This window comes from Mustelus asterias, unplaced genomic scaffold (genome assembly GCF_964213995.1).
Source record: "Mustelus asterias unplaced genomic scaffold, sMusAst1.hap1.1 HAP1_SCAFFOLD_112, whole genome shotgun sequence".
Lineage (NCBI taxonomy): Eukaryota > Metazoa > Chordata > Chondrichthyes > Carcharhiniformes > Triakidae > Mustelus > Mustelus asterias.
Genome location: NW_027590153.1, coordinates 494,439 through 506,725, shown reverse-complemented (window position 1 = coordinate 506,725; position 12,287 = coordinate 494,439).

Genomic DNA, 12,287 nt, shown 5'->3' with positions numbered 1-12,287 from the left:
ACACTGCCCAGATACCCTGTACTCCCACACTGCCCAGATACCCTGTACTCCCACACTGCCCAGATACCCTGTACTCCCACACTGCCCAGGTACCCTGTACTCCCACACTGCCCAGATATCCTGTACTCCCACACTGCCCAGATACCCTGTACTCCCACACTGCCCAAATATCCTGTACTCCCACACTGCCCAGATACCCTGTACTCCCACACTGCCCAGATACTCTGTACTCCCACACTGCCCAGATATCCTGCACTCCCACACTGCCCAGGAACCCTGTACTCCCACACTGCCCAGATATCCTGTACTCCCACACTGGCCAGATATCCTGTACTCCCACACTGCCCAGATATCCTGTAGTCCCACACTGCCCAGGTACCTGTACTCACACACTGCCCAGGTACCTGTACTCACACACTGCCCAGGTACCTGTACTCACACACTGCCCAGGTACCTGTACTCCCACACTGCCGAGATACCCTGTACTCCCACACTGCCCAGGTACCCTGTACTCCCACACTGCCCAGATATCCTGTACTCCCACACTGCCCAGATATCCTGTCCTCCCACACTGCCCAGATAACCTGTACTCCCAGACTGCCCAGCTACCTGTACTCACACACTGCCCAGGTACCTGTACTCACACACTGCCCAGGTACCTGTACTCACACACTGACCAGGTACCTGTACTCCCACACTGCCCAGGTACCCTGTACTCCCACACTGCCCAGATATCCTGTACTCCCACACTGCCCAGGTACCCTGTACTCCCACACTGCCCAGATACCCTGTACTCCCACACTGCCCAGATATTGTGTACTCACACACTGCCCAGGTACCCTGTACTCCCACACTGCCCAGATACCCTGTACTCCCACACTGCCCAGATACCCTGTACTCCCACACTGCCCAGTTACCCTGTACTCCCACACTGCCCAGGTACCCTGTACTCCCACACTGCCCAGATACCCTGTACTCCCACACTGCCCAGATATCCTGTACTCCCACACTGCCCAGGTACCCTGTACTCCCACACTGCCCAGATATTCTGTACTCCCACACTGCCCAGATATCCTGTACTCCCACACTGCCCAGGTACCCTGTACTCCCACACTGCCCAGATATCCTGTACTCCCACACTGCCCATGTTCCCTGTACTCCCACACTGCCCAGGTACCCTGTACTCCCACACTGCCCAGGTTCCCTGTACTCCCACACTGCCCAGGTACCCCGTACTCCCACACTGCCCAGATATCCTGTACTCCCACACTGCCCAGATATCCTGCACTCCCACACTGCCCAGATACCCTGTACTCCCACACTGCCCAGATATCCTGTACTCCCACACTGCCCAGATACCCTGTACTCCCACACTGCCCAGGTACCCTGTACTCCCACACTGCCCAGATACCCTGTACTCCCACACTGCCCAGGTACCCTGTTCTCCCACACTGCCCAGATATCCTGTACTCCCACACTGCCCAGATATCCTGTACTCCCACACTGCCCAGATATCCTGTACTCCCACACTGCCCAGATACCCTGTACTCCCACACTGCCCAGGTACCCTCTACTCCCACACTGCCCAGATATCCTGTACTCCCACACTGCCCAGGTACCCTGTTCTCCCACACTGCCCAGATACCCTGTACGCCCACACTGCCCAGATACCCTGTACTCCCACACTGCCCAGATATCCTGTACTCCCACACTGCCCAGATACCCTGTACGTCCACACTGCCCAGATACCCTGTACTCCCACACTGCCCAGATATCCTGTACTCCCACACTGCCCAGATACCCTGTACTCCCAACCTGCCCAGATATCCTGTACTCCCACACTGCCCAGATACCCTGTACTCCCACACTGCCCAGGTACCCTGTACTCCCACACTGCCCAGATATCCTGTACTCCCACACTGCCCAGATACCCTGTACTCCCACACTGCCCAGATACCCTGTACTCCCACACTGCCCAGATACCCTGTACTCCCACACTGCCCAGGTACCCTGTACTCCCACACTGCCCAGGTACCCTCTACTCCCACACTGCCCAGATATCCTGTACTCCCACACTGCCCAGATACCCTGTACTCCCACACTGCCCAGATATCCTGTACTCCCACACTGCCCAGATATCCTGCACTCCCACACTGCCCAGATATCCTGCACTCCCACACTGCCCAGATACCCTGTACTCCCACACTGCCCAGATATCCTGTACTCCCACACTGCCCAGATACCCTGTACTCCCACACTGCCCAGATACCCTGTACTCCCACACTGCCCAGATACCCTGTACTCCCACACTGCCCAGGTACCCTGTACTCCCACACTGCCCAGATATCCTGTACTCCCACACTGCCCAGATACCCTGTACTCCCACACTGCCCAGATATCCTGTACTCCCACACTGCCCAGATACCCTGTACTCCCACACTGCCCAGATACTCTGTACTCCCACACTGCCCAGATATCCTGCACTCCCACAATGCCCAGGTACCCTGTACTCCCACACTGCCCAGATATCCTGTACTCCCACACTGCCCAGATATCCTGTACTCCCACACTGCCCAGATACCCTGTACTCCCACACTGCCCAGATATCCTGTACTCCCACACTGCCCAGATACCCAGTACTCCCACACTGCCCGGATATCCTGTACTCCCACACTGCCCAGATACCCTGTACTCCCACACTGCCCAGATACCCTGTACTCCCACACTGCCCAGATACCCTGTACTCCCACACTGCCCAGATACTCTGTACTCCCACACTGCCCAGATATCCTGTACTCCCACACTCCCCAGGTACCCTGTACTCCCACACTGCCCAGATATCCTGTACTCCCACACTGCCCAGATATCCTGTACTCCCACACTGCCCAGATACCCTGTACTCCCACTCTGCCCAGATATCCTGTACTCCCACACTGCCCAGATACCCTGTACTCCCACACTGCCCCGATATCCTGTATTCCCACACTGCCCAGATACCCTATACTCCCACACTGCCCAGATACCCTGTACTCCCACACTGCCCAGATATCCTGTACTCCCACACTGCCCAGATATCCTGTACTCCCACACTGCCCAGATACCCTGTACTCCCACACTGCCCAGATATCCTGTACTCCCACACTGCCCAGATATCCTGCACTCCCACACTGCCCAGATATCCTGTACTCCCACACTGCCCAGATGTCCTGTAGTCCCACACTGCCCAGATATCCTGTACTCCCACACTGCCCAGAAATCCTGTACTCCCACACTGCCCAGGCACCCTGTACTCCCACACTGCCCAGGTACCCTGTACTCCCACACTGCCCAGATATCCTGTACTCCCATACTGCCCAGATATCCTGTACTCCCACACTGCCCAGATACCCTGTACTCCCACACTGCCCAGATACCCTGTACTCCCACACTGCCAAGATATCCTGTACTCCCACACTGCCCAGATACCCTGTACTCCCACACTGCCCAGATATCCTGTACTCCCACACTGCCCAGGTACCCTGTACTCCCACACTGCCCAGATATCCTGTACTCCCACACTGCCCAGATATCCTATACTCCCACACTGCCCAGATATCCTGTACTCCTACACTGCCCAGATACCCTGTACTCCCACACTGCCCAAATATCCTGTACTCCCACACTGCCCAGATATCCTGCACTCCCACACTGCCCAGATACCCTGTACTCCCACACTGCCCAGATATCCTGCACTCCCACACTGCCCAGGTACCCTCCCACACTGCCCAGAAATCCTGTACTCCCACACTGCCCAGGCACGCTGTACTCCCACACTGCCCAGATATCCTGTACTCCCACACTGCCCAGATACCCTGTACTCCCACACTGGCCAGATATCCTGTATCCCACACTGCCCAGGTACCCTGTACTCCCACACTGCCCAGGTATCCTGTACTCCCACACTGACCAGGTACCCTGTACTCCCACACTTGCCCAGATATTCTGTACTCCCACACTGCCCAGGCACCCTGTACTCCCACACTGCCCAGATATCCTGTAGTCCCACACTGCCCAGATATCCTGTACTCCCACACTGCCCAGATATCCTGTCCTCCCACACTGACCAGGTACCCTGTACTCCCACACTGCCCAGATACCCTGTACTCCCACACTGCCCAGATACCCTGTACTCCCACACTGCCCAGATATCCTGTACTCCCACACTGCCCAGATACCCTGTACTCCCACACTGCCCAGATATCCTGCACTCCCACACTGCCCAGGTACCCTGTACTCCCACACTGCCCAGGTACCCTGTACTCCCACACTGCCCAGAAATCCTGTACTCCCACACTGCCCAGGCACCCTGTACTCCCACACTGCCCAGATATCCTGTACTCCCACACTGCCCAGATATCCTGCACTCCCACACTGCCCAGGTACCCTGTACTCCCACACTGCCCAGGTACCCTGTGCTCCCACACTGCCCAGATACCCTGTACTCCCACACTGCCCAGATACCCTGTACTCCCACACTGCCCAGATATTCTGTACTCCCACACTGCCCAGATATCCTGTACTCCCACACTGCCCAGATACCCTGTACTCCCACACTGCCCAGATACCCTGTACTCCCACACTGCCCGGATATCCTGTACTCCCACACTGCCCAGATATCCTGTACTCCCACACTGCCCAGGTACCCTGTACTCCCACACTTGCCCAGATATTCTGTACTCCCACACTGCCCGGATATCCTGTACTCCCACACTGCCCATGTACCCTGTACTCCCACACTGCCCAGATATCCTGTACTCTCACACTGACCAGGTACCCTGTACTCCCACACTGCCCAGGTACCCTGTACTCCCACACTGCCCAGGTACCCTGTACTCCCACACTGCCCAGATATCCTGTACTCCAACACTGCCCAGGCACCCTGTACTCCCACACTGCCCAGATATCCTGTACTCCCACACTGCCCAGATATCCTGTCCTCCCACACTGACCAGGTACCCTGTACTCCCACACTGCCCAGATACCCTGTACTCCCACACTGCCCAGATACCCTGTACTCCCACACTGCCCAGATACCCTGTACTCCCACACTGCCCAGATACCCTGTGCTCCCACACTGCCCAGATATCCTGTACTCCCACACTGCCCAGATATCCTGCACTCCCACACTACCCAGATATCCTGCACTCCCACACTGCCCAGATACCCTGTACTCCCACACTGCCCAGATATCCTGTACTCCCACACTGCCCAGATATCCTGTACTCCCACACTGCCCAGATACCCTGTACTCCCACACTGCCCAGATACCCTGTACTCCCACACTGCCCAGATACCCTGTACTCCCACACTGCCCAGGTACCCTGTACTCCCACACTGCCCAGATATCCTGTACTCCCACACTGCCCAGATACCCTGTACTCCCACACTGCCCAGATATCCTGTACTCCCACACTGCCCAGATACCCTGTACTCCCACACTGCCCAGATACTCTGTACTCCCACACTGCCCAGATATCCTGCACTCCCACACTGCCCAGGAACCCTGTACTCCCACACTGCCCAGATACCTGTACTCCCACACTGCCCAGATATCCTGTACTCCCACACTGCCCAGATACCCTGTACTCCCACACTGCCCAGATACCCTGTACTCCCACACTGCCCAGATACCCTGTACTCCCACACTGCCCAGGTACCCGGTACTCCCACACTGCCAAGATATCCTGTACTCCCACACTGCCCAGATATCCTGTACTCCCACACTGCCCAGATATCCTGTACTCCCACACTGCCCAGATACCCTGTACTCCCACTCTGCCCAGATATCCTGTACTCCCACACTGCCCAGATACCCTGTACTCCCACACTGCCCAGATATCCTGTCTTCCCACACTGCCCAGATACCCTGTACTCCCACACTGCCCAGATACCCTGTACTCCCACACTGCCCAGATACCCTGTACTCCCACACTGCCCAGATATCCTGTACTCCCACACTGCCCAGATATCCTGTACTCCCACACTGCCCAGATACCCTGTACTCCCACACTGCCCAGATACCCTGTACTCCCACACTGCCCAGATATCCTGTACTCCCACACTGCCCAGATACCCTGTACTCCCACACTGCCCAGATATCCTTTACTCCCACACTGCCCAGGCACCCTGTACTCCCACACTGCCCAGATATCCTGTACTCCCACACTGCCCAGATACCCTGTACTCCCACACTGCCCAGATATCCTGTATCCCACACTGCCCAGGTACCCTGTACTCCCACACTGCCCAGGTTTCCTGTACTCCCACACTGACCAGGTACCCTGTACTCCCACACTGCCCAGATACCCTGTACTCCCACACTGCCCAGATATCCTGTACTCCCACACTGCCCAGATACCCTGTACGTCCACACTGCCCAGATACCCTGTACTCCCACACTGCCCAGATATCCTGTACTCCCACACTGCCCAGATACCCTGTACTCCCACACTGCCCAGATATCCTGTACTCCCACACTGCCCAGATACCCTGTACTCCCACACTGCCCAGGTACCCTGTACTCCCACACTGCCCAGATATCCTGTACTCCCACACTGCCCAGATACCCTGTACTCCCACACTGCCCAGATACCCTGTACTCCCACACTGCCCAGATACCCTGTACTCCCACACTGCCCAGGTACCCTGTACTCCCACACTGCCCAGGTACCCTCTACTCCCACACTGCCCAGATATCCTGTACTCCCACACTGCCCAGATACCCTGTACTCCCACACTGCCCAGATATCCTGTACTCCCACACTGCCCAGATATCCTGCACTCCCACACTGCCCAGATATCCTGCACTCCCACACTGCCCAGATACCCTGTACTCCCACACTGCCCAGATATCCTGTACTCCCACACTGCCCAGATACCCTGTACTCCCACACTGCCCAGATACCCTGTACTCCCACACTGCCCAGATACCCTGTACTCCCACACTGCCCAGGTACCCTGTACTCCCACACTGCCCAGATATCCTGTACTCCCACACTGCCCAGATACCCTGTACTCCCACACTGCCCAGATATCCTGTACTCCCACACTGCCCAGATACCCTGTACTCCCACACTGCCCAGATACTCTGTACTCCCACACTGCCCAGATATCCTGCACTCCCACAATGCCCAGGTACCCTGTACTCCCACACTGCCCAGATATCCTGTACTCCCACACTGCCCAGATATCCTGTACTCCCACACTGCCCAGATACCCTGTACTCCCACACTGCCCAGATACCCTGTACTCCCACACTGCCAAGATATCCTGTACTCCCACACTGCCCAGATATCCTGTACTCCCACACTGCCCAGGTACCCTGTACTCCCACACTGCCCAGATATCCTGTACTCCCACACTGCCCAGATATCCTATACTCCCACACTGCCCAGATATCCTGTACTCCTACACTGCCCAGATACCCTGTACTCCCACACTGCCCAGATATCCTGTACTCCCACACTGCCCAGATATCCTGCACTCCCACACTGCCCAGATACCCTGTACTCCCACACTGCCCAGATATCCTGCACTCCCACACTGCCCAGGTACCCTCCCACACTGCCCAGAAATCCTGTACTCCCACACTGCCCAGGCACGCTGTACTCCCACACTGCCCAGATATCCTGTACTCCCACACTGCCCAGATACCCTGTACTCCCACACTGGCCAGATATCCTGTATCCCACACTGCCCAGGTACCCTGTACTCCCACACTGCCCAGGTATCCTGTACTCCCACACTGACCAGGTACCCTGTACTCCCACACTTGCCCAGATATTCTGTACTCCCACACTGCCCAGGCACCCTGTACTCCCACACTGCCCAGATATCCTGTAGTCCCACACTGCCCAGATATCCTGTACTCCCACACTGCCCAGATATCCTGTCCTCCCACACTGACCAGGTACCCTGTACTCCCACACTGCCCAGATACCCTGTACTCCCACACTGCCCAGATACCCTGTACTCCCACACTGCCCAGATATCCTGTACTCCCACACTGCCCAGATACCCTGTACTCCCACACTGCCCAGATATCCTGCACTCCCACACTGCCCAGGTACCCTGTACTCCCACACTGCCCAGGTACCCTGTACTCCCACACTGCCCAGATATCCTGTACTCCCACACTGCCCAGGCACCCTGTACTCCCACACTGCCCAGATATCCTGTACTCCCACACTGCCCAGATATCCTGCACTCCCACACTGCCCTGTACTCCCACACTGCCCAGGTACCCTGTGCTCCCACACTGCCCAGATACCCTGTACTCCCACACTGCCCAGATACCCTGTACTCCCACACTGCCCAGATATTCTGTACTCCCACACTGCCCAGATATCCTGTACTCCCACACTGCCCAGATACCCTGTACTCCCACACTGCCCAGATACCCTGTACTCCCACACTGCCCGGATATCCTGTACTCCCACACTGCCCAGATATCCTGTACTCCCACACTGCCCAGGTACCCTGTACTCCCACACTTGCCCAGATATTCTGTACTCCCACACTGCCCGGATATCCTGTACTCCCACACTGCCCATGTACCCTGTACTCCCACACTGCCCAGATATCCTGTACTCTCACACTGACCAGGTACCCTGTACTCCCACACTGCCCAGGTACCCTGTACTCCCACACTGCCCAGGTACCCTGTACTCCCACACTGCCCAGATATCCTGTACTCCAACACTGCCCAGGCACCCTGTACTCCCACACTGCCCAGATAGCCTGTACTCCCACACTGCCCAGATATCCTGTCCTCCCACACTGACCAGGTACCCTGTACTCCCACACTGCCCAGATACCCTGTACTCCCACACTGCCCAGATACCCTGTACTCCCTCACTGCCCAGATACCCTGTACTCCCACACTGCCCAGATATCCTGTACTCCCACACTGCCCAGATACCCTGTACTCCCACACTGCCCAGGTACCCTGTACTCCCACACTGCCCAGATATCCTGTACTCCCACACTGCCCAGATACCCTGTGCTCCCACACTGCCCAGATATCCTGTACTCCCACACTGCCCAGATATCCTGCACTCCCACACTACCCAGATATCCTGCACTCCCACACTGCCCAGATACCCTGTACTCCCACACTGCCCAGATATCCTGTACTCCCACACTGCCCAGATATCCTGTACTCCCACACTGCCCAGATACCCTGTACTCCCACACTGCCCAGATACCCTGTACTCCCACACTGCCCAGATACCCTGTACTCCCACACTGCCCAGGTACCCTGTACTCCCACACTGCCCAGATATCCTGTACTCCCACACTGCCCAGATACCCTGTACTCCCACACTGCCCAAATATCCTGTACTCCCACACTGCCCAGATACCCTGTACTCCCACACTGCCCAGATACTCTGTACTCCCACACTGCCCAGATATCCTGCACTCCCACACTGCCCAGGAACCCTGTACTCCCACACTGCCCAGATATCCTGTACTCCCACACTGGCCAGATATCCTGTACTCCCACACTGCCCAGATATCCTGTAGTCCCACACTGCCCAGGTACCTGTACTCACACACTGCCCAGGTACCTGTACTCACACACTGCCCAGGTACCTGTACTCACACACTGCCCAGGTACCTGTACTCCCACACTGCCGAGATACCCTGTACTCCCACACTGCCCAGGTACCCTGTACTCCCACACTGCCCAGATATCCTGTACTCCCACACTGCCCAGATATCCTGTCCTCCCACACTGCCCAGATAACCTGTACTCCCAGACTGCCCAGCTACCTGTACTCACACACTGCCCAGGTACCTGTACTCACACACTGCCCAGGTACCTGTACTCACACACTGACCAGGTACCTGTACTCCCACACTGCCCAGGTACCCTGTACTCCCACACTGCCCAGATATCCTGTACTCCCACACTGCCCAGGTACCCTGTACTCCCACACTGCCCAGATACCCTGTACTCCCACACTGCCCAGATATTGTGTACTCACACACTGCCCAGGTACCCTGTACTCCCACACTGCCCAGATACCCTGTACTCCCACACTGCCCAGATACCCTGTACTCCCACACTGCCCAGTTACCCTGTACTCCCACACTGCCCAGGTACCCTGTACTCCCACACTGCCCAGATACCCTGTACTCCCACACTGCCCAGATATCCTGTACTCCCACACTGCCCAGGTACCCTGTACTCCCACACTGCCCAGATATTCTGTACTCCCACACTGCCCAGATATCCTGTACTCCCACACTGCCCAGGTACCCTGTACTCCCACACTGCCCAGATATCCTGTACTCCCACACTGCCCATGTTCCCTGTACTCCCACACTGCCCAGGTACCCTGTACTCCCACACTGCCCAGGTTCCCTGTACTCCCACACTGCCCAGGTACCCCGTACTCCCACACTGCCCAGATATCCTGTACTCCCACACTGCCCAGATATCCTGCACTCCCACACTGCCCAGATACCCTGTACTCCCACACTGCCCAGATATCCTGTACTCCCACACTGCCCAGATACCCTGTACTCCCACACTGCCCAGGTACCCTGTACTCCCACACTGCCCAGATACCCTGTACTCCCACACTGCCCAGGTACCCTGTTCTCCCACACTGCCCAGATATCCTGTACTCCCACACTGCCCAGATATCCTGTACTCCCACACTGCCCAGATATCCTGTACTCCCACACTGCCCAGATACCCTGTACTCCCACACTGCCCAGGTACCCTCTACTCCCACACTGCCCAGATATCCTGTACTCCCACACTGCCCAGGTACCCTGTTCTCCCACACTGCCCAGATACCCTGTACGCCCACACTGCCCAGATACCCTGTACTCCCACACTGCCCAGATATCCTGTACTCCCACACTGCCCAGATACCCTGTACGTCCACACTGCCCAGATACCCTGTACTCCCACACTGCCCAGATATCCTGTACTCCCACACTGCCCAGATACCCTGTACTCCCAACCTGCCCAGATATCCTGTACTCCCACACTGCCCAGATACCCTGTACTCCCACACTGCCCAGGTACCCTGTACTCCCACACTGCCCAGATATCCTGTACTCCCACACTGCCCAGATACCCTGTACTCCCACACTGCCCAGATACCCTGTACTCCCACACTGCCCAGATACCCTGTACTCCCACACTGCCCAGGTACCCTGTACTCCCACACTGCCCAGGTACCCTCTACTCCCACACTGCCCAGATATCCTGTACTCCCACACTGCCCAGATACCCTGTACTCCCACACTGCCCAGATATCCTGTACTCCCACACTGCCCAGATATCCTGCACTCCCACACTGCCCAGATATCCTGCACTCCCACACTGCCCAGATACCCTGTACTCCCACACTGCCCAGATATCCTGTACTCCCACACTGCCCAGATACCCTGTACTCCCACACTGCCCAGATACCCTGTACTCCCACACTGCCCAGATACCCTGTACTCCCACACTGCCCAGGTACCCTGTACTCCCACACTGCCCAGATATCCTGTACTCCCACACTGCCCAGATACCCTGTACTCCCACACTGCCCAGATATCCTGTACTCCCACACTGCCCAGATACCCTGTACTCCCACACTGCCCAGATACTCTGTACTCCCACACTGCCCAGATATCCTGCACTCCCACAATGCCCAGGTACCCTGTACTCCCACACTGCCCAGATATCCTGTACTCCCACACTGCCCAGATATCCTGTACTCCCACACTGCCCAGATACCCTGTACTCCCACACTGCCCAGATATCCTGTACTCCCACACTGCCCAGATACCCAGTACTCCCACACTGCCCGGATATCCTGTACTCCCACACTGCCCAGATACCCTGTACTCCCACACTGCCCAGATACCCTGTACTCCCACACTGCCCAGATACCCTGTACTCCCACACTGCCCAGATACTCTGTACTCCCACACTGCCCAGATATCCTGTACTCCCACACTCCCCAGGTACCCTGTACTCCCACACTGCCCAGATATCCTGTACTCCCACACTGCCCAGATATCCTGTACTCCCACACTGCCCAGATACCCTGTACTCCCACTCTGCCCAGATATCCTGTACTCCCACACTGCCCAGATACCCTGTACTCCCACACTGCCCCGATATCCTGTATTCCCACACTGCCCAGATACCCTATACTCCCACACTGCCCAGATACCCTGTACTCCCACACTGCCCAGATATCCTGTACTCCCACACTGCCCAGATATCCTGTACT